Here is a 22,554-nt window from a genome sequence, read left to right as displayed (position 1 = left end):
CATAGACCCCTGGGTAGCTTTCTGGGGTCAGAGTCTCCTAGGTGGAGGGCCAGGGGACACCCTGGGGCCTATCCTGCAAGTCCAGGAAGAGAAGTGGACCCCTGGGTAGCTTGCTGGGGTCAGAGGCCCCTAGGTGGAGGGTCGGGGGGCACCTTGGGGCCTCTGCTGCAAGTCCAGGCAGAGAGGTGTACCCCTGGGTAGCTTGCTGGGGTCAGAGGCCCCTAAGTGGAGTGCGAGGGGGCAGCCTGGGGCGTCTAGTGCAAGTCCAGGGAGAGAGCTGGACCCCTGGGTAGCTTGCTGGGATCAGAAGCCCCTAGGTGGGGGGCCAGGGGGCACCCTGGGGCCTATCCTGCAAGTCCAGGGAGAGAGGTGGTTCCCCTGGGTAGCTTGCTGGGGTCAGAGGCCCCTGGGTGGAGGGCCAGGGGGCACCCTGGGGCCTCTACTGAAACTCCAGGGAGAGAGGTGGACCCCAGGGTAGCTTGCTGGGGCCATAGGCCCATAGGTGGAGGGCCAGGGGGCACCCTGGGGCCTATCCTGCAAGTCCAGGGAGAGAGGTGGACCCCTGGGTTGCTTGCTGGGGTCAGAGGCCACTAGGTGGAGGGCCAGAGGGCATCCTGGGGCCTAGCTTGCAAGTCCAGGCAGAGAGGTGGACCCCTGGGTAATTTGCTGGGGTCAGAGGCCCCTAAGTGGAGGGCGAGGGGGCAGCCTGGGGCGTCTAGTGCAAGTCCAGGGAGAGAGTTGGACCCCTGGGTAGCTTGCTGGGGTCTGAGGCCCCTAGGTGGAGGGCCAGGGGACACCCTGTGGCCTCTACTGCAAGTCCAGGGAGAGAGGTGGACCCCTGGGTAGCTTGCTGGGGTCATAGGCCCATAGGTGGTGGGCCATGGGGCACCCTGGTGCCTCTACTGCAAGTCCAGAGAGAGAGAGCTAGACCCCTGGGTAGCTTGCTGGGGTCAGAAGCCCATAGGTGGAGGGCCAGGGGGTCCCCTGGGGCCTATACTGTAAGTCCAGGGAGAGAAGTGGACCTCTCGGTAGCTTTCTGGGGTCAGAGGCCCCTAGGTGGAGATTCAATGGGCACCTTGGGTCCTATACAGCAAGTCCAGGGAGAGAGGTGGACCCCTGGGTAGCTTGCTTGGGTCTGAGGCCCCTAGGTGGAGGGCCAGGGGGCACCCTGGGGCCTCTACTGAAATTCCAGGGAGAGAAGTGGACCCCTGGGTAGCTTGCTGGGGTCAGAGGCCCCTAGGTGGAGGGCCAGGGGGCACCCTGGGGCCTATACTGCAAGTCCAGGGAGAGAAGTATACCCCTCGGTAGCTTGCTAGGGTCAGAGGCCCCTAGGTGGAGGGCCAGGGGGCATGCTGGGGCCTATACTGCAAGACCAGGGAGAGAGGTGGACCCCTGGGTAGCTTGCTGGGGTCAGAGCCCCCTAGGTGGAGGGCCAGGGGGCATGCTGGGGCCTATCCTGCAAGTCCAGGCAAAGAGGTGGACCCCTGGGTAGCTTGCTGGGGTCAGAGGCCCCTAAGTGGAGGGCGAGGGGGCAGCCTGGGGCCTCTAATGCAAGTCCAGGGAGAGAAGTGGACCCCTGGGTAGCTTGCTGGGGTCTGAGGCCCATAGGTGGAGGGCCAGATGGCACCCTGGGGCCTATCCTGCAAGTCCAGGGAGAGAGGTGGACCCCTGGGTTGCTTTCTGGGGTCAGAGGCCACTAGGTGGAGGGCCAGAGGGCATGCTGGGGCCTAGCTTGCAAGTCCAGGCAGAGAGGTGGACCCCTGGGTAGCCTGCTGGGGTCAGAGGCCCCTAAGTGGAGGGCGAGGGGGCAGCCTGGGGCGTCTAGTGCAAGTCCAGGGAGAGAAGTGGACCCCTGGGTAGCTTGCTGGGGTCTGAGGCCCCTAGGTGGAGGGCCAGGGGACACCCTGTGGCCTCTACTGCAAGTCCAGGGAGAGAGGTGGACCCCTGGGTAGCTTGCTGGGGTCATAGGCCCCTAGGTGGTGGGCCATGGGGCACCCTGGTGCCTCTACTGCAAGTCCAGAGAGAGAGAGCTGGACCCCTGGGTAGCTTGCTGGGGTCAGAAGCCCATAGGTGGAGGGCCAGGGGGTCCCCTGGGGCCTATACTGCAAGTCCAGGGAGAGAAGTGGACCCCTCGGTACCTTTCTGGGGTCAGAGGCCCCTAGGTGGAGGGTCAATGGGCACCTTGGGGCCTATACGGCAAGACCAGGGAGAGAGGTTGACCCCTGGGTAGCTTGCTGGGGTCAGAGGCCCCTAGGTGGAGGGCCAGGGGGCATGCTGGGGCCTATCCTGCAAGTCCAGGCAAAGAAGTGGACCCCAGGCTAGCTTGCTGGGGTCAGAGGCCCCTAAGTGGAGGGCGAGGGGGCAGCCTGGGGCCTCTAATGCAAGTCCAGGGAGAGAGGTGGAGCCCTGGGTAGCTTGCTGGGGTCTGAGGCCCCTAGGTGGAGGGCCAGGGGGCACCCTGGGGCCAATACTGAAACTCCAGGGAGAGAAGTGGACCCCTGGGTAGCTTGCTGGGGTCAGAGGCCCCTAGGTGGAGGGCAAGGGGGCACCCTGGGGCCTATACTGCAAGACCAGGAAGAGAGGTGTACCGCTGGCTAGCTTGCTGGGGTCAGAAGCCCCTAGGTGGAGGGCCAGGGGGCACCCTGAGGCCTCTACTGCCAGTATAGGGAAAAAGGTCGACCCCTGGGTAGTTTGCTGGGTCAGAGGCCCCTAGGTGGAGGGCCAAGTGGCACCCTGGGGCCTTTACTGCAAGTCCAGGGAGAGACATAGACCCCTGGGTAGCTTTCTGGGGTCAGAGTCTCCTTGGTGGAGGGCCAGGGGACACCCTGGGGCCTATACTGCAAGTCCAGGAAGAGAAGTGGACCCCTGGGTAGCTTGCTGGGGTCAGAGGCCCCTAGGTGGAGGGTCGGGGGGCACCTTGGGGCCTTTGCTGCAAGTCCAGGCAGAGAGGTGTACCCCTGGGTAGCTTGCTGGGGTCAGAGGCCCCTAAGTGGAGTGCGAGGGGCAGCCTGGGGCGTCTAGTGCAAGTCCAGGGAGAGAGCTGGACCCCTGGGTAGCTTGCTGGGATCAGAAGCCCCTAAGTGGGGGGCCAGGGGGCACCCTGGAGCCTCTACTGAAACTCCAGGGAGAGAGGTGGACCCCAGGGTAGCTTGCTGGGGCCAGAGGCCCATAGGTGGAGGGCCAGGGGGCACCCTGGGGCCTATACTGCAAGTCCAAGGAGAGAGGTGGACCCCTGGGTTGCTTGCTGGGGTCAGAGGCCACTAGCTGGAGGGCCAGAGGGCATGCTGGGGCCTAGCTTGCAAGTCCAGGCAGAGAGGTGGACCCCTGGGTAGCTTGCTTGTGTCAGAGGCCCCTAAGTGGAGGGCGAGGGGGCAGCCTGGGGCGTCTAGTGCAAGTCCAGGGAGAGAGGTGGACCCCTGGGTATCTTGCTGGGGTCTGAGGCCCCTAGGTGGAGGGCCAGGGGACACCCTGTGGCCTCTACTGCAAGTCCAGGGAGAGAGGTGGACCCCTGGGTAGCTTGCTGGGGTCATAGGCCCATAGGTGGTGGGCCATGGGGCACCCTGGTGCCTCTACTGCAAGTCCAGAGAGAGAGAGCTGGACCCCTGGGTAGCTTTCTGGGGACAGAGGGCCAGGGGGCCCTCTGGGGCCTATACTGCAAGTCCAGGGAGAGAAGTATACCCCTCGGTAGCTTGCTGGGGTCAGAGGCCCCTACGTGGAGGGCCAGGGGGCATGCTGGGGCCTATACTGCAAGACCAGGAAGAGAGGTGGACCCCTGGGTAGCTTGCTGGGGTCAGAGGCCCCTAGGTGGAGGGCCAGGGGGCATGCTGGGGCCTATCCTGAAAGTCCAGGCAAAGAGGTGGACCCCTGGGTAGCTTTCTGGAGTCAGAGGCCCCTGGGTGGAGGGCGAGGGGGCAGCCTGGGGCCTCTAATGCAAGTCCAGGGAGAGAAGTATACCCCTTGGTAGCTTGCTGGGGTCTGAGGCCCCTAGGTGGAGGGCCAGGGGGCACCCTGGGGCCAATACTGAAACTCCAGGGAGAGAGGTGGACCCCTGGGTAGCTTGCTGGGGTCAGAGGCCCCTAGGTGGAGGGCCAGGGGGCACCCTGGGGCCTATACTGCAAGTCCAGGGAGAGTAGTGGACCCCTCGGTAGCTTGCTGGGGTCAGAGGCTCCTAGGTGGAGGGTCAAGGGGCACCTTGGGGCCTATACGGCAAGTCCAGGGAGAGATGTGGACCCCTTGGTAGCTTGCTGGGGTCACAGGCCCCTAGGTGGAAGGCAAGGGGGCACCCTGGGGCCTATACGGCAAGACCAGAAAGAGAGGTGTACCGCTGGCTAGCTTGCTGGGGTCAGAAGCCCCTAGGTGGAGGGAAAAAGGGGGCACCGTGGGGCCTCTACTGCAAGCCCAGAGAGAGATCCTGACCCCTGGGTAGCTTGCAGGGCTCAGAGGCCCCTAGGTGGTGGGCAAGGAGGGCACCCTGGGGCCTATCCTGCAAGTCCAGGGAGAGAGGAGGACCCCTGGGTAGCTTGCTGGGGTCAGAGGCCCCTAGGTGGAAGGCCAGGGGACACCCTGGGGCCTCTACTGCAAGTCCAGGGAGAGAGTTGGACCCCTGGGTAGCTTGCTGGGGTCAGAGGATCCTAGGTAAATGGCAAGGGGGCACCCTGGGGCCTATACTGCAAGTCCAGGGAGAGACGTGGACCCCTGGGTAGCTTGCTGGGGTCAGAGGCCCCTAGGTGAAGGGATAGGGGGCACCCTGGAGCCTATACTTCCAGTTTAGGGAGAGAGGTGGACCCCTGGGTAGCTTGCTGGGGTCAGAGGCCCCTAGGTGGAGGGCCAAGGGGCACCCTGGGGCCTCTACTGTAAGTCCAGAGAGAGAGAGCTGGACCCCTGGGTAGCTTGCTGGGGTCATATGCCCCTAGGTGGAGGGCCAGGGGGCGTGCTGGGGCCTCTACTGAAACTCCAGGGAGAGAGGTGGACCCCAGGGTAGCTTGCTGGGGTCAGAGGCCCATAGGTTGAGGGCCAGGGGGCCCCCTGGGGCCTATACTGCAAGTCAAGGGAGAGAAGTGGACCCCTCGGTAGCTTTCTGGGGTCAGAAGCCCCTAGGTGGAGGGCCAGGGGGCATGCTGGGGCCTATACTGCAAGACCAGGGAGAGAGGTGGACCCCTGGGTAGCTTGCTGGGGTCAGAGCCCCCTAGGTGGAGGGCCAGGGGGCATGCTGGGGCCTATCCTGCAAGTCCAGGCAAAGAGGTGGACCCCTGGGTAGCTTGCTGGGGTCAGAGGCCCCTAAGTGGAGGGCGAGGGGGCAGCCTGGGGCCTCTAATGCAAGTCCAGGGAGAGAGGTGGACCCCTGGGTAGCTTGCTGGGGTCTGAGGCCCATAGGTGGAGGGCCAGATGGCACCCTGGGGCCTATCCTGCAAGTCCAGGGAGAGAGGTGGACCCCTGGGTTGCTTTCTGGGGTCAGAGGCCACTAGGTGGAGGGCCAGAGGGCATGCTGGGGCCTAGCTTGCAAGTCCAGGCAGAGAGGTGGACCCCTGGGTAGCCTGCTGGGGTCAGAGGCCCCTAAGTGGAGGGCGAGGGGGCAGCCTGGGGCGTCTAGTGCAAGTCCAGGGAGAGAAGTGGACCCCTGGGTAGCTTGCTGGGGTCTGAGGCCCCTAGGTGGAGGGCCAGGGGACACCCTGTGGCCTCTACTGCAAGTCCAGGGAGAGAGGTGGACCCCTGGGTAGCTTGCTGGGGTCATAGGCCCATAGGTGGTGGGCCATGGGGCACCCTGGTGCCTCTACTGCAAGTCCAGAGAGAGAGAGCTGGACCCCTGGGTAGCTTGCTGGGGTCAGAAGCCCATAGGTGGAGGGCCAGGGGGTCCCCTGGGGCCTATACTGCAAGTCCAGGGAGAGAAGTGGACCCCTCGGTACCTTTCTGGGGTCAGAGGCCCCTAGGTGGAGGGTCAATGGGCACCTTGGGTCCTCTACTGCAAGTCCAGGGAGAGAGGTGGACCCCTGGGTAGCTTGCTGGGGTCAGAAGCCCCTAGGTGGAGGGCCAGGGGGCACCCTGAGGCCTCTACTGCCAGTATAGGGAAAAAGGTCGACCCCTGGGTAGTTTGCTGGGTCAGAGGCCCCTAGGTGGAGGGCCAAGTGGCACCCTGGGGCCTTTACTGCAAGTCCAGGGAGAGACATAGACCCCTGGGTAGCTTTCTGGGGTCAGAGTCTCCTTGGTGGAGGGCCAGGGGACACCCTGGGGCCTATACTGCAAGTCCAGGAAGAGAAGTGGACCCCTGGGTAGCTTGCTGGGGTCAGAGGCCCCTAGGTGGAGGGTCGGGGGGCACCTTGGGGCCTTTGCTGCAAGTCCAGGCAGAGAGGTGTACCCCTGGGTAGCTTGCTGGGGTCAGAGGCCCCTAAGTGGAGTGCGAGGGGCAGCCTGGGGCGTCTAGTGCAAGTCCAGGGAGAGAGCTGGACCCCTGGGTAGCTTGCTGGGATCAGAAGCCCCTAAGTGGGGGGCCAGGGGGCACCCTGGGGCCTCTACTGAAACTCCAGGGAGAGAGGTGGACCCCAGGGTAGCTTGCTGGGGCCAGAGGCCCATAGGTGGAGGGCCAGGGGGCACCCTGGGGCCTATACTGCAAGTCCAAGGAGAGAGGTGGACCCCTGGGTTGCTTGCTGGTGTCAGAGGCCACTAGCTGGAGGGCCAGAGGGCATGCTGGGGCCTAGCTTGCAAGTCCAGGCAGAGAGGTGGACCCCTGGGTAGCTTGCTGGTGTCAGAGGCCCCTAAGTGGAGGGCGAGGGGGCAGCCTGGGGCGTCTAGTGCAAGTCCAGGGAGAGAGGTGGACCCCTGGGTATCTTGCTGGGGTCTGAGGCCCCTAGGTGGAGGGCCAGGGGACACCCTGTGGCCTCTACTGCAAGTCCAGGGAGAGAGGTGGACCCCTGGGTAGCTTGCTGGGGTCATAGGCCCATAGGTGGTGGGCCATGGGGCACCCTGGTGCCTCTACTGCAAGTCCAGAGAGAGAGAGCTGGACCCCTGGGTAGCTTTCTGGGGACAGAGGGCCAGGGGGCCCTCTGGGGCCTATACTGCAAGTCCAGGGAGAGAAGTATACCCCTCGGTAGCTTGCTGGGGTCAGAGGCCCCTACGTGGAGGGCCAGGGGGCATGCTGGGGCCTATACTGCAAGACCAGGAAGAGAGGTGGACCCCTGGGTAGCTTGCTGGGGTCAGAGGCCCTAGGTGGAGGGCCAGGGGGCATGCTGGGGCCTATCCTGAAAGTCCAGGCAAAGAGGTGGACCCCTGGGTAGCTTTCTGGAGTCAGAGGCCCCTGGGTGGAGGGCGAGGGGGCAGCCTGGGGCCTCTAATGCAAGTCCAGGGAGAGAAGTATACCCCTCGGTAGCTTGCTGGGGTCTGAGGCCCCTAGGTGGAGGGCCAGGGGGCACCCTGGGGCCAATACTGAAACTCCAGGGAGAGAGGTGGACCCCTGGGTAGCTTGCTGGGGTCAGAGGCCCCTAGGTGGAGGGCCAGGGGGCACCCTGGGGCCTATACTGCAAGTCCAGGGAGAGTAGTGGACCCCTCGGTAGCTTGCTGGGGTCAGAGGCTCCTAGGTGGAGGGTCAAGGGGCACCTTGGGGCCTATACGGCAAGTCCAGGGAGAGATGTGGACCCCTTGGTAGCTTGCTGGGGTCAGAGGCCCCTAGGTGGAAGGCAAGGGGGCACCCTGGGGCCTATACGGCAAGACCAGAAAGAGAGGTGTACCGCTGGCTAGCTTGCTGGGGTCAGAAGCCCCTAGGTGGAGGGAAAAAGGGGGCACCGTGGGGCCTCTACTGCAAGCCCAGAGAGAGATCCTGACCCCTGGGTAGCTTGCAGGGCTCAGAGGCCCCTAGGTGGTGGGCAAGGAGGGCACCCTGGGGCCTATCCTGCAAGTCCAGGGAGAGAGGAGGACCCCTGGGTAGCTTGCTGGGGTCAGAGGCCCCTAGGTGGAAGGCCAGGGGACACCCTGGGGCCTCTACTGCAAGTCCAGGGAGAGAGTTGGACCCCTGGGTAGCTTGCTGGGGTCAGAGGATCCTAGGTAAATGGCAAGGGGGCACCCTGGGGCCTATACTGCAAGTCCAGGGAGAGACGTGGACCCCTGGGTAGCTTGCTGGGGTCAGAGGCCCCTAGGTGAAGGGATAGGGGGCACCCTGGAGCCTATACCTCCAGTTTAGGGAGAGAGGTGGACCCCTGGGTAGCTTGCTGGGGTCAGAGGCCCCTAGGTGGAGGGCCAAGGGGCACCCTGGGGCCTCTACTGTAAGTCCAGAGAGAGAGAGCTGGACCCCTGGGTAGCTTGCTGGGGTCATATGCCCCTAGGTGGAGGGCCAGGGGGCGTGCTGGGGCCTCTACTGAAACTCCAGGGAGAGAGGTGGACCCCAGGGTAGCTTGCTGGGGTCAGAGGCCCATAGGTTGAGGGCCAGGGGGCCCCCTGGGGCCTATACTGCAAGTCAAGGGAGAGAAGTGGACCCCTCGGTAGCTTTCTGGGGTCAGAAGCCCCTAGGTGGAGGGTCAATGGGCACCTTTGTGCCTATACGGCAAGTCCAGGGAGAGAGGTGGACCCCTGGGTAGCTTGCTTGGGTCTGAGGCTCCTAGGTGGAGGGTCAGGAGGCACCCTGGGGCCTCTACTGAAACTCCAGGGAGAGAAGTGGACCCCTGGGTAGCTTACTAGGGTCAGAGACCCCTAGGTGGAGGGCCAGCGGGCACCCTGGGGCCTATACTGCAAGTCCATAGAGAGAAGTGGACCCCTGGGTAGCTTGCTGGGGTCAGAGGCCCCTAGGTGAAGGGCCAGGGGGCATGCTGGGGCCTATACTGCAAGACCAGGGAGAGAGGTGGACCCCTGGGTAGCTTGCTGGGGTCATAGGCCCCTAGATGGAGGGCCAGGGGGCATGCTGGGGCCTATCCTGCAAGTCCAGGCATAGAGGTGGACCCCTGGGTAGCTTGCTGGGGTCAGAGGCCCCTAAGTGGAGGGCGAGGGGGCATCCTGGGGCCTCTAATGCAAGTCCAGGGAGAGCGGTGGACCCCTGGGTAGCTTGCTGGGGTCTGAGGCCCCTAGGTGGAGGGCCAGGGGGCATGCTGGGGCCAATACTAAAACTCCAGGGAGAGAGGTGGACCCCTTGGTAGCTTGCTGGGGTCAGAGGCCCCTAGGTGGAGGGCCAGGGGGCACCCTGGGGCCTATACTGCAAGTCCAAGGAGAGAGGTGGACCCCTGGGTAGCTTGCTGGGGTCAGAGGCCCCTAGGTGGAGGGCCAAAGGGCACCCTGGGGCCTATCTTGCAAGTCCAGGGAGAGAGGTGGACCCCTGGGTAGCTTGCTGGGGCCAGAGGCCCCTAGGTGGAGGGCCATGGGGCACCCTGGGGCCTCTACTGTAAGTCCAGAGAGAGAAAGCTTGACCGCTGGGTAGCTTGCTGGGGTCATATGCCCCTAAGTGAAGTGCCAGGGGGCGTGCTGGGGCCTCTACTGAAACTCCAGGGAGAGAGGTGGACCCCAGGGTAGCTTGCTGGGGTCAGAGGCCCATAGGTGGAGGGCCAGGGGGCCCCCTGGGCCCTATCTTGCAAGTCCAGGGAGAGAGGTGGACCCCTGGGTAGCTTGATGGGGTCAGAGGACCCTAGGTGGAGGGCCAAGGGGCACCCTGGGGCCTCTACTGCAAGTCCAGTGAAAGAGGTGGACCCCTGGGTAGCTTGCTGGGGTCAGAGGCCCCTAGGTGGAGGGCCAGGAGACACCCTGGGGCCTCTACTGCAAGCCCAGGGTGAGAGCTGGACCCCTGGGTAGCTTGCTGGGGTCAGAGGCCCCTAGGTGGAGGGCAAGGGGGGGACCCTGGGGCCTATACTGCAAGTCCAGGAAGAGAGGTGGACCCCTGGGTAGCTTGCTGGGGTCAGAGTCTCCTAGGTGGAGGGCCAGGGGACACCCTGGGGCCTATCCTGCAAGTCCAGGAAGAGAGGTGGACCCCTGGGTAGCTTGCTGGGGTCAGAGACCCCTAGGTGGAGGGTCGGGGGGCACCTTGGGACATCTGCTGCAAGTCCAGGCAGAGAGGTGTACCCCTGGGTAGCTTGCTGGGGTCAGAAGCCCCTAAGTGGAGTGCGAGGGGGCAGCCTGGGTCGTCTAGTGCAAGTCCAGGGAAAAAGGTGGACCCTTGGGTAGCTTGCTGGGGTCTGAGGCCCCTAGGTGGAGGGCCAGGGGGCACCCTGTGGCCTCTACTGAAACTCCAGGGAGAGAGGTGGACCTCAGGGTAGCTTGCTCGGGTCAGAAGCCCATAGGTGGAGGGCCAGGGGGCACCCTGGGGCCTATCCTGCAAGTCCAGGGAGAGAGGTGGACCCCTGGGTAGCTTGCTGGGGTCAGAGGCCACTAGGTGGAGGGCCAGAGGGCATGCTGGGGCCTAGCTTGCAAGTCCAGGCAGAGAGGTGGATGCCTGGGTAGCTTGCTGGGGTCAGAGGCCCCTAAGTGGAGGGCGAGGGGGCAGCCTGGGGCGTCTAGTGCAAATCCAGGGATAGAGGAGGACCCCTGGGTAGCTTGCTGGGGTCTGAGGCCCCTAGGTGGAGGGCCAGGGGGCACCCTGGGGCCTATCCTGCAAGTCCAGGAAGAGAGGTGGACCCCTGGGTAGCTTGCTGGGGTCAGAGGCCCCTGGGTGGAGGGCCATGGGGGACCCTGGGGCCTCTACTGCAAGTCCAGGGAGAATGGTGAACCCCTGGGTAGCTTGCTGGGGTCAGAAGCCCCTAGGTGGAGGGCCAGGGGGCACCCTGAGGCCTCTACTGCCAGTATAGGGAAAAAAGGTGGACCCCTGGGTAGTTTGCTGGGTCAGAGGCCCCTAGGTGGAGGGTCAAGTGGCACCCTGGGGCCTTTACTGCAAGGCCAGGGAGAGACATAGACCCCTGGATAGCTTTCTGGGGTCAGAGTCTCCTAGGTGGAGGGCCAGGGGACACCCTGGGGCCTATCCTGCAAGTCCAGGAAGAGAAGTGGACCCCTGGGTAGCTTGCTGGCTTCAGAGGCCCCTAGGTGGAGGGCAAGGGGGGGACCCTGGGGCCTATACTGCAAGTCCAGGAAGAGAGGTGGACCCCTGGGTAGCTTTCTGGAGTCAGAGGCCCCTGGGTGGAGGGCCAGGGGGCACCCTGGGTCCTAAACTGCCAGTATAGGGAAAAAGGTGGACCCCTGGGTAGCTTGCTGGGGTCAGAGGCCCATAGGTGGAGGGCCAGGGCACACCCTGGGGCCTCTACTTCAAGTCCAGGGAGAGAGGTGGAACCCTGGGTAGCTTGCTGGGGTCAGAAGCCCCTAGGTGAAGGGCCAGGGGGCACCCTGGGGCCTAAACTGCCAGTATAGGGAAAAAGGTGGACCCCTGGGTAGCTTGCTGGGGTCAGAGGCCCATAGGTGGAGGGCCAGGGCACACCCTGGGGCCTCTACTGCAAGTCCAGGGAGAGAGGTGGACCCATGGGTAGCTTGCTGGGTCAGAGGCCCCTAGGTGGAGGGCCAAGTGGCACCCTGGGGCCTTTACTGCAAGTCCAGAGAGAGACGTAGACCCCTGGGTAGCTTGCTGGGGTCAGAGTCTCCTAGGTGGAGGGCCAGGGGACACCCTGGGGCCTATCCTGCAAGTCCAGGAAGAGAGGTGGACCCCTGGGTAGCTTGCTGGGGTCAGAAGCCCCTAGGTGGAGGCTCGGGGGGCACCTGGGGGCATCTGCTGCAACTCCAGGCAGAGAGGTGTACCCCTGGGTAGTTTGCTGGGGTCAGAGGCCCCTAAGTGGAGTGCGAGGGGGCAGCCTGGGGCGTCTAGTGCAAGTCCAGGGAAAGAGATGGACCCCAGGGTAGCTTGCTCGGGTCAGAAGCCCATAGGTGGAGGGCCAGGGTACACCCTGGTGCCTATCCTGCAAGTCCAGGGAGAGAGGTGGACCCCTGGGTAGCTTGCTGGGGTCAGAGGCCACTAGGTGGAGGGCCAGAGGGCATGCTGGGGCCTAGCTTGCAAGTCCAGGCAGAGAGGTGGACCCCTGGGTAGCTTGCTGGGGTCAGAGGCCCCTAAGTGGAGGGCGAGGGGGCAGCCTGGGGCGTCTAGTGCAAGTCCAGGGAGAGAGGTGGACCCCTGGGTAGCTTGCTGGGGTCTGAGGCCCCTAGGTGGAGGGCCAGGGGGCACCCTGGGGCCTATCCTGCAAGTCCAGGAAGAGAGGTGGACCCCTGGGTAGCTTGCTGTTGTCAGAGGCCCCTGGGTGGAGGGCCATGGGGGACCCTGGGTCCTCTACTGCAAGTCCAGGGAGAGAGGTGGACCCCTGGGTAGCTTGCTGGGGTCAGAAGCCCCTAGGTGGAGGGCCAGGGGGCACCCTGAGGCCTCTACTGCCAGTATAGGGAAAAAGGTGGACCCCTGGGTAGTTTGCTGGGTCAGAGGCCCCTAGGTGGAGGGCCAAGTGGCACCCTGGGGCCTTTACTGCAAGTCCAGGGAGAGACATAGACCCCTGGGTAGCTTTCTGGGGTCAGAGTCTCCTAGGTGGAGGGCCAGGGGACACCCTGGGGCCTATCCTGCAAGTCCAGGAAGAGAAGTGGACCCCTGGGTAGCTTGCTGGGGTCAGAGGCCCCTAGGTGAAGGGTCGGGGGGCACCTTGGGGCCTCTGCTGCAAGTCCAGGCAGAGAGGTGTACCCCTGGGTAGCTTGCTGGGGTCAGAGGCCCCTAAGTGGAGTGCGAGGGGGCAGCCTGGGGTGTCTAGTGCAAGTCCAGGGAGAGAGCAGGACCCCTGGGTAGCTTGCTGGGATCAGAAGCCCCTAGGTGGGGGGCCAGGGGGCACCCTGGGGCCTATCCTGCAAGTCCAGGGAGAGAGGTGGTTCCCCTGGGTAGCTTGCTGGGGTCAGAGGCCCCTGGGTGGAGGGCCAGGGGGCACCCTGGGGCCTCTACTGAAACTCCAGGGAGAGAGGTGGACCCCAGGGTAGCTTGCTGGGTCCAGAGGCCTATAGGTGGAGGGCCAGGGGGCACCCTGGGGCCTATCCTGCAAGTCCAGGGAGAGAGGTGGACCCCTGGGTTGCTTGCTGGGGTCAGAGGCCACTAGGTGGAGGGCCAGAGGGCATGCTGGGGCCTAGCTTGCAAGTCCAGGCAGAGAGGTGGACCCCTGGGTAGCTTGCTGGGGTCAGAGGCCCCTAAGTGGAGGGCGAGGGGGCAGCCTGGGGCGTCTAGTGCAAGTCCAGGGAGAGAGGTGGACCCCTGGGTAGCTTGCTGGGGTCTGAGGCCCCTAGGTGGAGGGCCAGGGGACACCCTGTGGCCTCTACTGCAAGTCCAGGGAGACAGGTGGACCCCTGGGTAGCTTGCTGGGGTCATAGGCCCATAGGTGGTGGGCCATGGGGCACCCTGGTGCCTCTACTGCAAGTCCAGAGAGAGAGAGCTAGACCCCTGGGTAGCTTGCTGGGGTCAGAAGCCCATAGGTGGAGGGCCAGGGGGTCCCCTGGGGCCTATACTGCAAGTCCAGGGAGAGAAGTTGACCTCTCGGTAGCTTTCTGGGGTCAGAGGCCCCTAGGTGGAGGGCAAGGGGGGGACCCTGGGGCCTATACTGCAAGTCCAGGAAGAGAGGTGGACCCCTGGGTAGCTTGCTGGGGTCAGAGTCTCCTAGGTGGAGGGCCAGGGGACACCCTGGGGCCTATCCTGCAAGTCCAGGAAGAGAGGTGGACCCCTGGGTAGCTTGCTGGGGTCAGAGACCCCTAGGTGGAGGGTCGGGGGGCACCTTGGGACATCTGCTGCAAGTCCAGGCAGAGAGGTGTACCCCTGGGTAGCTTGCTGGGGTCAGAAGCCCCTAAGTGGAGTGCGAGGGGGCAGCCTGGGTCGTCTAGTGCAAGTCCAGGGAAAAAGGTGGACCCTTGGGTAGCTTGCTGGGGTCTGAGGCCCCTAGGTGGAGGGCCAGGGGGCACCCTGTGGCCTCTACTGAAACTCCAGGGAGAGAGGTGGACCTCAGGGTAGCTTGCTCGGGTCAGAAGCCCATAGGTGGAGGGCCAGGGGGCACCCTGGGGCCTATCCTGCAAGTCCAGGGAGAGAGGTGGACCCCTGGGTAGCTTGCTGGGGTCAGAGGCCACTAGGTGGAGGGCCAGAGGGCATGCTGGGGCCTAGCTTGCAAGTCCAGGCAGAGAGGTGGATGCCTGGGTAGCTTGCTGGGGTCAGAGGCCCCTAAGTGGAGGGCGAGGGGGCAGCCTGGGGCGTCTAGTGCAAGTCCAGGGATAGAGGTGGACCCCTGGGTAGCTTGCTGGGGTCTGAGGCCCCTAGGTGGAGGGCCAGGGGGCACCCTGGGGCCTATCCTGCAAGTCCAGGAAGAGAGGTGGACCCCTGGGTAGCTTGCTGGGGTCAGAGGCCCCTGGGTGGAGGGCCATGGGGGACCCTGGGGCCTCTACTGCAAGTCCAGGGAGAATGGTGAACCCCTGGGTAGCTTGCTGGGGTCAGAAGCCCCTAGGTGGAGGGCCAGGGGGCACCCTGAGGCCTCTACTGCCAGTATAGGGAAAAAAGGTGGACCCCTGGGTAGTTTGCTGGGTCAGAGGCCCCTAGGTGGAGGGTCAAGTGGCACCCTGGGGCCTTTACTGCAAGGCCAGGGAGAGACATAGACCCCTGGATAGCTTTCTGGGGTCAGAGTCTCCTAGGTGGAGGGCCAGGGGACACCCTGGGGCCTATCCTGCAAGTCCAGGAAGAGAAGTGGACCCCTGGGTAGCTTGCTGGCTTCAGAGGCCCCTAGGTGGAGGGCAAGGGGGGGACCCTGGGGCCTATACTGCAAGTCCAGGAAGAGAGGTGGACCCCTGGGTAGCTTTCTGGAGTCAGAGGCCCCTGGGTGGAGGGCCAGGGGGCACCCTGGGGCCTAAACTGCCAGTATAGGGAAAAAGGTGGACCCCTGGGTAGCTTGCTGGGGTCAGAGGCCCATAGGTGGAGGGCCAGGGCACACCCTGGGGCCTCTACTTCAAGTCCAGGGAGAGAGGTGGAACCCTGGGTAGCTTGCTGGGGTCAGAAGCCCCTATGTGAAGGGCCAGGGGGCACCCTGGGGCCTAAACTGCCAGTATAGGGAAAAAGGTGGACCCCTGGGTAGCTTGCTGGGGTCAGAGGCCCATAGGTGGAGGGCCAGGGCACACCCTGGGGCCTCTACTGCAAGTCCAGGGAGAGAGGTGGACCCATGGGTAGCTTGCTGGGTCAGAGGCCCCTAGGTGGAGGGCCAAGTGGCACCCTGGGGCCTTTACTGCAAGTCCAGAGAGAGACGTAGACCCCTGGGTAGCTTGCTGGGGTCAGAGTCTCCTAGGTGGAGGGCCAGGGGACACCCTGGGGCCTATCCTGCAAGTCCAGGAAGAGAGGTGGACCCCTGGGTAGCTTGCTGGGGTCAGAAGCCCCTAGGTGGAGGCTCGGGGGGCACCTGGGGGCATCTGCTGCAACTCCAGGCAGAGAGGTGTACCCCTGGGTAGTTTGCTGGGGTCAGAGGCCCCTAAGTGGAGTGCGAGGGGGCAGCCTGGGGCGTCTAGTGCAAGTCCAGGGAAAGAGATGGACCCCAGGGTAGCTTGCTCGGGTCAGAAGCCCATAGGTGGAGGGCCAGGGGACACCCTGGTGCCTATCCTGCAAGTCCAGGGAGAGAGGTGGACCCCTGGGTAGCTTGCTGGGGTCAGAGGCCACTAGGTGGAGGGCCAGAGGGCATGCTGGGGCCTAGCTTGCAAGTCCAGGCAGAGAGGTGGACCCCTGGGTAGCTTGCTGGGGTCAGAGGCCCCTAAGTGGAGGGCGAGGGGGCAGCCTGGGGCGTCTAGTGCAAGTCCAGGGAGAGAGGTGGACCCCTGGGTAGCTTGCTGGGGTCTGAGGCCCCTAGGTGGAGGGCCAGGGGGCACCCTGGGGCCTATCCTGCAAGTCCAGGAAGAGAGGTGGACCCCTGGGTAGCTTGCTGTTGTCAGAGGCCCCTGGGTGGAGGGCCATGGGGGACCCTGGGTCCTCTACTGCAAGTCCAGGGAGAGAGGTGGACCCCTGGGTAGCTTGCTGGGGTCAGAAGCCCCTAGGTGGAGGGCCAGGGGGCACCCTGAGGCCTCTACTGCCAGTATAGGGAAAAAGGTGGACCCCTGGGTAGTTTGCTGGGTCAGAGGCCCCTAGGTGGAGGGCCAAGTGGCACCCTGGGGCCTTTACTGCAAGTCCAGGGAGAGACATAGACCCCTGGGTAGCTTTCTGGGGTCAGAGTCTCCTAGGTGGAGGGCCAGGGGACACCCTGGGGCCTATCCTGCAAGTCCAGGAAGAGAAGTGGACCCCTGGGTAGCTTGCTGGGGTCAGAGGCCCCTAGGTGAAGGGTCGGGGGGCACCTTGGGGCCTCTGCTGCAAGTCCAGGCAGAGAGGTGTACCCCTGGGTAGCTTGCTGGGGTCAGAGGCCCCTAAGTGGAGTGCGAGGGGGCAGCCTGGGGTGTCTAGTGCAAGTCCAGGGAGAGAGCAGGACCCCTGGGTAGCTTGCTGGGATCAGAAGCCCCTAGGTGGGGGGCCAGGGGGCACCCTGGGGCCTATCCTGCAAGTCCAGGGAGAGAGGTGGTTCCCCTGGGTAGCTTGCTGGGGTCAGAGGCCCCTGGGTGGAGGGCCAGGGGGCACCCTGGGGCCTCTACTGAAACTCCAGGGAGAGAGGTGGACCCCAGGGTAGCTTGCTGGGTCCAGAGGCCTATAGGTGGAGGGCCAGGGGGCACCCTGGGGCCTATCCTGCAAGTCCAGGGAGAGAGGTGGACCCCTGGGTTGCTTGCTGGGGTCAGAGGCCACTAGGTGGAGGGCCAGAGGGCATGCTGGGGCCTAGCTTGCAAGTCCAGGCAGAGAGGTGGACCCCTGGGTAGCTTGCTGGGGTCAGAGGCCCCTAAGTGGAGGGCGAGGGGGCAGCCTGGGGCGTCTAGTGCAAGTCCAGGGAGAGAGGTGGACCCCTGGGTAGCTTGCTGGGGTCTGAGGCCCCTAGGTGGAGGGCCAGGGGACACCCTGTGGCCTCTACTGCAAGTCCAGGGAGACAGGTGGACCCCTGGGTAGCTTGCTGGGGTCATAGGCCCATAGGTGGTGGGCCATGGGGCACCCTGGTGCCTCTACTGCAAGTCCAGAGAGAGAGAGCTAGACCCCTGGGTAGCTTGCTGGGGTCAGAAGCCCATAGGTGGAGGGCCAGGGGGTCCCCTGGGGCCTATACTGCAAGTCCAGGGAGAGAAGTTGACCTCTCGGTAGCTTTCTGGGGTCAGAGGCCCCTAGGTGGAGGGTCAATGGGCACCTTGGGTCCTATACGGCAAGTCCAGGGAGAGAGGTGGACCCCTGGGTAGCTTGCTTGGGTCTGAGGCCCCTAGGTGGAGGGCCTGGGGGCACCCTGGGGCCTCTACTGAAATTCCAGGGAGAGAAGTGGACCCCTGGGTAGCTTGCTGGGGTCAGAGGCCCCTAGGTGGAGGGCCAGGAGGCACCCTGGGGCCTATACTGCAAGTCCAGGGAGAGAAGTATACCCCTCGGTAGCTTGCTAGGGTCAGAGGCCCCTAGGTGGAGGGCCAAGGGGCATGCTGGGGCCTATTCTGCAAGACCAGGGAGAGAGGTGGACCCCTGGGTAGCTTGCTGGGGTCAGAGGCCCCTAGGTGGAGGGCCAGGGGGCATGCTGGGGCCTATCCTGCAAGTCCAGGCAAAGAGGTGGACCCCTGGGTAGCTTGCTGGGGTCAGAGGCCCCTAAGTGGAGGGCGAGAGGGCAGCCTGGGGCCTCTAATGCAAGTCCAGGGAGAGAGGTGGACCCCTGGGTAGCTTGCTGGGGTCTGAGGCCCCTAGGTGGAGGGCCAGGGGGCACCCTGGGGCCAATAATGAAACTCCAGGGAGAGAAGTGGACCCCTGGGTAGCTTGCTGGGGTCAGAGGCCCCTAGGTGGAGGGTCAAGGGGCACCTTGGGGCGTATACGGCAAGTCCAGGGAGAGAGGTGGACCCCTTGGTAGCTTGCTGGGGTCAGAGGCCCCTAGGTGGAAGGCAAGGGGGCACCCTGGGGCCTATACTGCAAGACCAGGAAGAGAGGTGTACCGCTGGCTAGCTTGCTGGGGTCAGAAGCCCCTAGGTGGAGGGCCAGGGGGGCACCCTGGGGCCTCTACTGCAAAACCAGAGAGAGATCCTGACCCCTGGGTAGCTTGCTGGGGTCAGAAGTCCCTAGGTGAATGGCAAGGGGGCACCCTGGGGCCTATACTGCAAGCCCAGAGAGAGATTCTGACCCCTGGGTAGCTTGCTGGGGTCAGAGGCCCCTAAGTGAAGGGATAGGGGGCACCCTGGAGCCTATACCTCCAGTTTGGGGAGAGAGGTGGACCCCTGGGTAGCTTGCTGGGGTCAGAGGCCCCTAGGTGGAGGGCCAAGGGGCACCCTGGGGCCTAATCTGCAAGTCCAGGGAGAGAGGTGGACCCCTGGGTAGCTTGCTGGGGTCAAAGGCCCCTGGGTGGAGGGCCAGGGTGCACCCTGGGGCCTCTACTGCAATTCCAGGGAGAGAGGTTTACCCCTAGGTAGATTGCTGGGGTCAGAAGCCCCTAGGTGGAGGGCCAGGGGGCACCCTGGGGCCTATACTGCCAGTTTAGGGAAGAGGTGGACCCCTGGGTAGCTTGCTGGGGTCAGAGGCCCCTAGGTGGAGGGCCAAGGGGCAACCTGGGGCCTCTAATGCAAGTCCAGGGAGAGAGGTGGACCCCTGGGTAGCTTGCTGGGGTCAGAGGCCCCTAGGTGGAAGGCAAGGGGGCACCCTGGGGCCTATACTGCAAGACCAGGAAGAGAGGTGTACCGCTGGCTAGCTTGCTGGGGTCAGAAGCCCCTAGGTGGAGGGCCAGGGGGGCACCCTGGGGCCTCTACTGCAAGCCCAGAGAGAGAGGCTGACCCCTGGGTAGCTTGCTGGGGTCAGAAGCCCCTAGGTGAATGGCAAGGGGGCACCCTGGGGCCTATACTGCAAGCCCAGAGAGAGAGCCTGACCCCTGGGTAGCTTGCTGGGGTCAGAGGCCCCTAGGTGAAGGGATAGGGGGCACCCTGGAGCCTATACCTCCAGTTTAGGGAGAGAGGTGGACCCCTGGGTGGCTTGCTGGGGTCAGAGGCCCCTAGGTGGAGGGCCAGCGGGCACCCTGGGGCCTATACTGCCAGTTTAGGGAAAAAGGTGGACCCCTGGGTAGCGTGCTGGGGTCAGAGGCCCCTAGGTGGAGGGCAAGGGGGGCACCCTCGGGCCTATAATGCAAGTCAAGGAAGAGAGGTGGAACCCAGGGTAGCTTGCTGGGGTCAAAGGCCCCTAGGTGGAGGGAGAGGGGGTACCCTGCACTGCAAAAAATGCTTTTCTTGCTTAGATTTTTTGTCTTGTTTCTAGTCTAAATATCTAAAAATTGCTAAATCAAGAAGAATTTCCTAGACAAGCAAAACACATTGTCTCGTTTTGAGAAATAATATGCCAATATTAAGTGAGTTTTACCTTTAAATAAGCAAAATAATCTGCCAATGGGGTAAGCAAAATAATCTTGTTTTTTCTTTTGATGTAAGATCATTTTGCTTACCCCATTGGCAGATTATTTTGCTTATTTTAAGGAAAAACTCACTTAATATTGGCATATCATTTCTCAAAACGAGATAATGTGTTTTGCTTGCCTAGAAAATTCTTCTTGATTTAGGAATTTTTAGATATTTAGACTAGAAACAAGACAAAAAATCTAAGCAAGAAAAGCATTTTTTGCAGTGTGGGGCCTCTAATGCAAGTCCAGGGAGAGAGGTGGACCCCTGGGTAGAATGCTGGGGACAAAGGCCCCTAGGTGGAGGGCCAAAGGGCACCCAGGGGCCTATCCTGTAAGTCCAGGAAGAGAGGTGGACCCCTGGGTAGCTTGCTGGGGTCAGAACCCCTAGGTGGAGGGTCAGGGGGCACCTTGGGGCCTATACCGCAAGTCCAGGGAGAGAGGTGGACCCCAGGGTAGCTTGCTGGGGTCAGAGGCCCCTAGGTGGAGGGCCAAGTGGCACCCTGGGGCCTTTACTGCAAGTCCAGGGAGAGAAGTAGACCCCTGGGTAGCTTGCTGGGGTCAGAGTCTCCTAAGTGGAGGGCCAGGGGACACCCTGGGGCCTATCCTGCAAGTCCAGGAAGAGAAGTGGACCCCTAGGTAGCTTGCTGGGGTCAGAGGCCCCTAAGTGGAGTGTCGGGGGGCACCTTGGGGCCTAAATGGCAAGTCCAGGGAGAGAGGTGGACCTCTGGGTACCTTGCTGGGGTCAGAGGCCCCTAGGTGGAAGGCAAGGGGGGCACCCGGGGGCTTATACTGCAAGTCCAGGGAGAGAGGTGGACCCCTGGGTAGCTTGCTGGGGTCAGAGGTCCCTGGGTGGAGGGCCAGGGGGCACCCTGGGGCCTCTACTGCAAATCCAGTGAGAGAGGTGGACCCCTTGGTAGCTTGCTGGGGTCAGAGACCCCTAGGTGGAGGGCAAGGGGGGCACCCTGCGGCCTATTCTGCCAGTTTAGGGAGAGAGGTGAACCCTTGGGTAGCTTGATGGGGTCAAAGGCCCCTAGGTGGAGGGCCAGGGGGCATGATGGGGTCTATCCTGCAAGTCCAGGCAGAGAGGTGGACCCCTGGGTAGCTTGCTGGGGTCAGAACCCCTAGGTGGAGGGTCAGGGGGCACCTTGGGGCCTATACCGCAAATCCAGGGAGAGATGGACCCCAGGGTAGCTTGCTGCGGTCAGAGGCCCCTAGGTGGAGGGCCAGGGGGCACCCTGGGGCCTGTCCTGCAAGTCCAGGAAGAGAGGTGGACCCCTGGGTAGCTTGCTGGGGTCAGAGGCCCCTAGGTGGAGGGTCAGGGGGCACGTTGGGACCTATACGGCAAGTCCAGGCAGAGAGGTGGACCCCAGGATAGCTTGCTGGGGTCAGAGGCCCCTAGGTGGAGGGCCAAGGGGCACCCTGGGGCCTAATCTGCAAGTCCAGGGAGAGAGGTGGACCCCTGGGTAGCTTGCTGGGGTCAAAGGCCCCTGGGTGGAGGGCCAGGGTGCACCCTGGGGCCTCTACTGCAATTCCAGGGAGAGAGGTTTACCCCTAGGTAGATTGCTGGGGTCAGAAGCCCCTAGGTGGAGGGCCAGGGGGCACCCTGGGGCCTATACTGCCAGTTTAGGGAAAAAGGTGGACCCCTGGGTAGCTTGCTGGGGTCAGAGGCCCCTAGGTGGAGGGCCAAGGGGCAACCTGGGGCCTCTAATGCAAGTCCAGGGAGAGAGGTGGACCCCTGGGTAGCTTGCTGGGGTCAGAGGCCCCTAGGTGGAGGGCAAGGGGGCACCCTGGGGCCTATACTGCAAGTCCAGGGAGAGAGGTGGACCCCTGGGTAGCTTGCTGGGGTCAGAGGCCCCTAGGTGAAGGGATAGGGGGGCACCCTGGGGCCTATCCTGCAAGTCCAGGAAGAGAGGTGGACCCCTGGGTAGCTTGCTGGGGTCAGAGGCCCCTAAGTGGAGGGTCAGGGGGCACGTTGGGACCTATACGGCAAGTCCAGGCAGAGAGGTGGACCCCAGGATAGCTTGCTGGGGTCAGAGGCCCCTAGTTGGAGGGCCAGAGGGAACTCTGGGGCCTCTACTGCAAGTCCAGAGAGAGAGCTGGACCCCTGGGTAGCTTGCTGGGGTCAAAGGCTCCTAGGTGGAGGGCCAGGGGACACCCTGGGGCCTATCCTGCAAGTCCAGGAAGAGAGGTGGACCCCTGGGTAGCTTGCTGGGGTCAGAGGCCCCTAGGTGGAGGGCTAGAGGGTCACCCTGGGGCCTATACTACAAGTCCAAGGAGAGAGGTGGACCCCTTGGTAGCTTGCTGGGGTCAGAGGTCCTAGGTGGAGGGCCAAGGGGCACCCTTGGGTGTCTACTGCAGGTCCAGGGAGACAGGTGGACCCCTTGGTAGCTTGCTGGGGTCAGAGGCCCCTAGGTGGAGGGCCAAGGGGCACCCTTGGGTGTCTACTGCAAGTCCAGGGAGACAGGTGGACCCCTGGGTAGCTTGCTGGTGTCAGAGGCCGCTAGGTAAATGGGAAAGGGGGCACCCTGGTTCCTATACTGCAAGTCCAGGGAGAGAGGTGGACCCCTGGGTAGCTTGCTGAGGTAAGAGGCCTCTAGGTGGGGGGTTAGGGGGCACCTTGGAGCCTATACGGCAAGTTCAAGGAGAGAGGTAGACCCCAAGGTAGCTTGCTGGGGTCAAAGGACACTAAGTGGAGGGCCAAAGAGCACCCTGGGGCCTATCCTGCAAGTCCAGGAAGAGAGGTGGACCCCTGGGTAGCTTGCTGGCGTAAGAGGACCCTAGGTGGAGGGCCAAGGGGCACCCTGGGGCCTAGACTGCAAGTCCTGGGAGAGAGGTGGAACCCTGTGTAGCTTGCTGGGGTCAAAGGCCCCTAGGTGGAGGGCCAAGTGGCACCCTGGGGCCTATCCTGCAAGTCCAGGAAGAGAGGTGGACCCCTTGCTAGCTTGCTGGGGTCAGATGCCCCTAGGTGGAGGGAAAGAGGGCACCCTGGGGCCTATCCTGCAAGTCCAGGGAGAGAGGAGGATCCCTGGGTAGCTTGCTGGGATCAGAGGCCCCTAGGTGGAGGGCAAAGGGGCACCCTGTAGATTATACTGCAAGTCCAAGGAGAGAGGTGGACCCCTGGGTAGCTTGCTGGGGTCAGAGGCCCCTGGGTGGAGTCCAAAGGGGCACC

Source organism: Danio rerio, chromosome 7 (assembly GCF_052040795.2).
Source record: "Danio rerio strain M-AB ecotype USA chromosome 7, GRCz13ab, whole genome shotgun sequence".
NCBI classification, from domain to species: Eukaryota; Metazoa; Chordata; class Actinopteri; order Cypriniformes; family Danionidae; genus Danio; species Danio rerio.
This window is presented reverse-complemented; position numbering follows the sequence as displayed.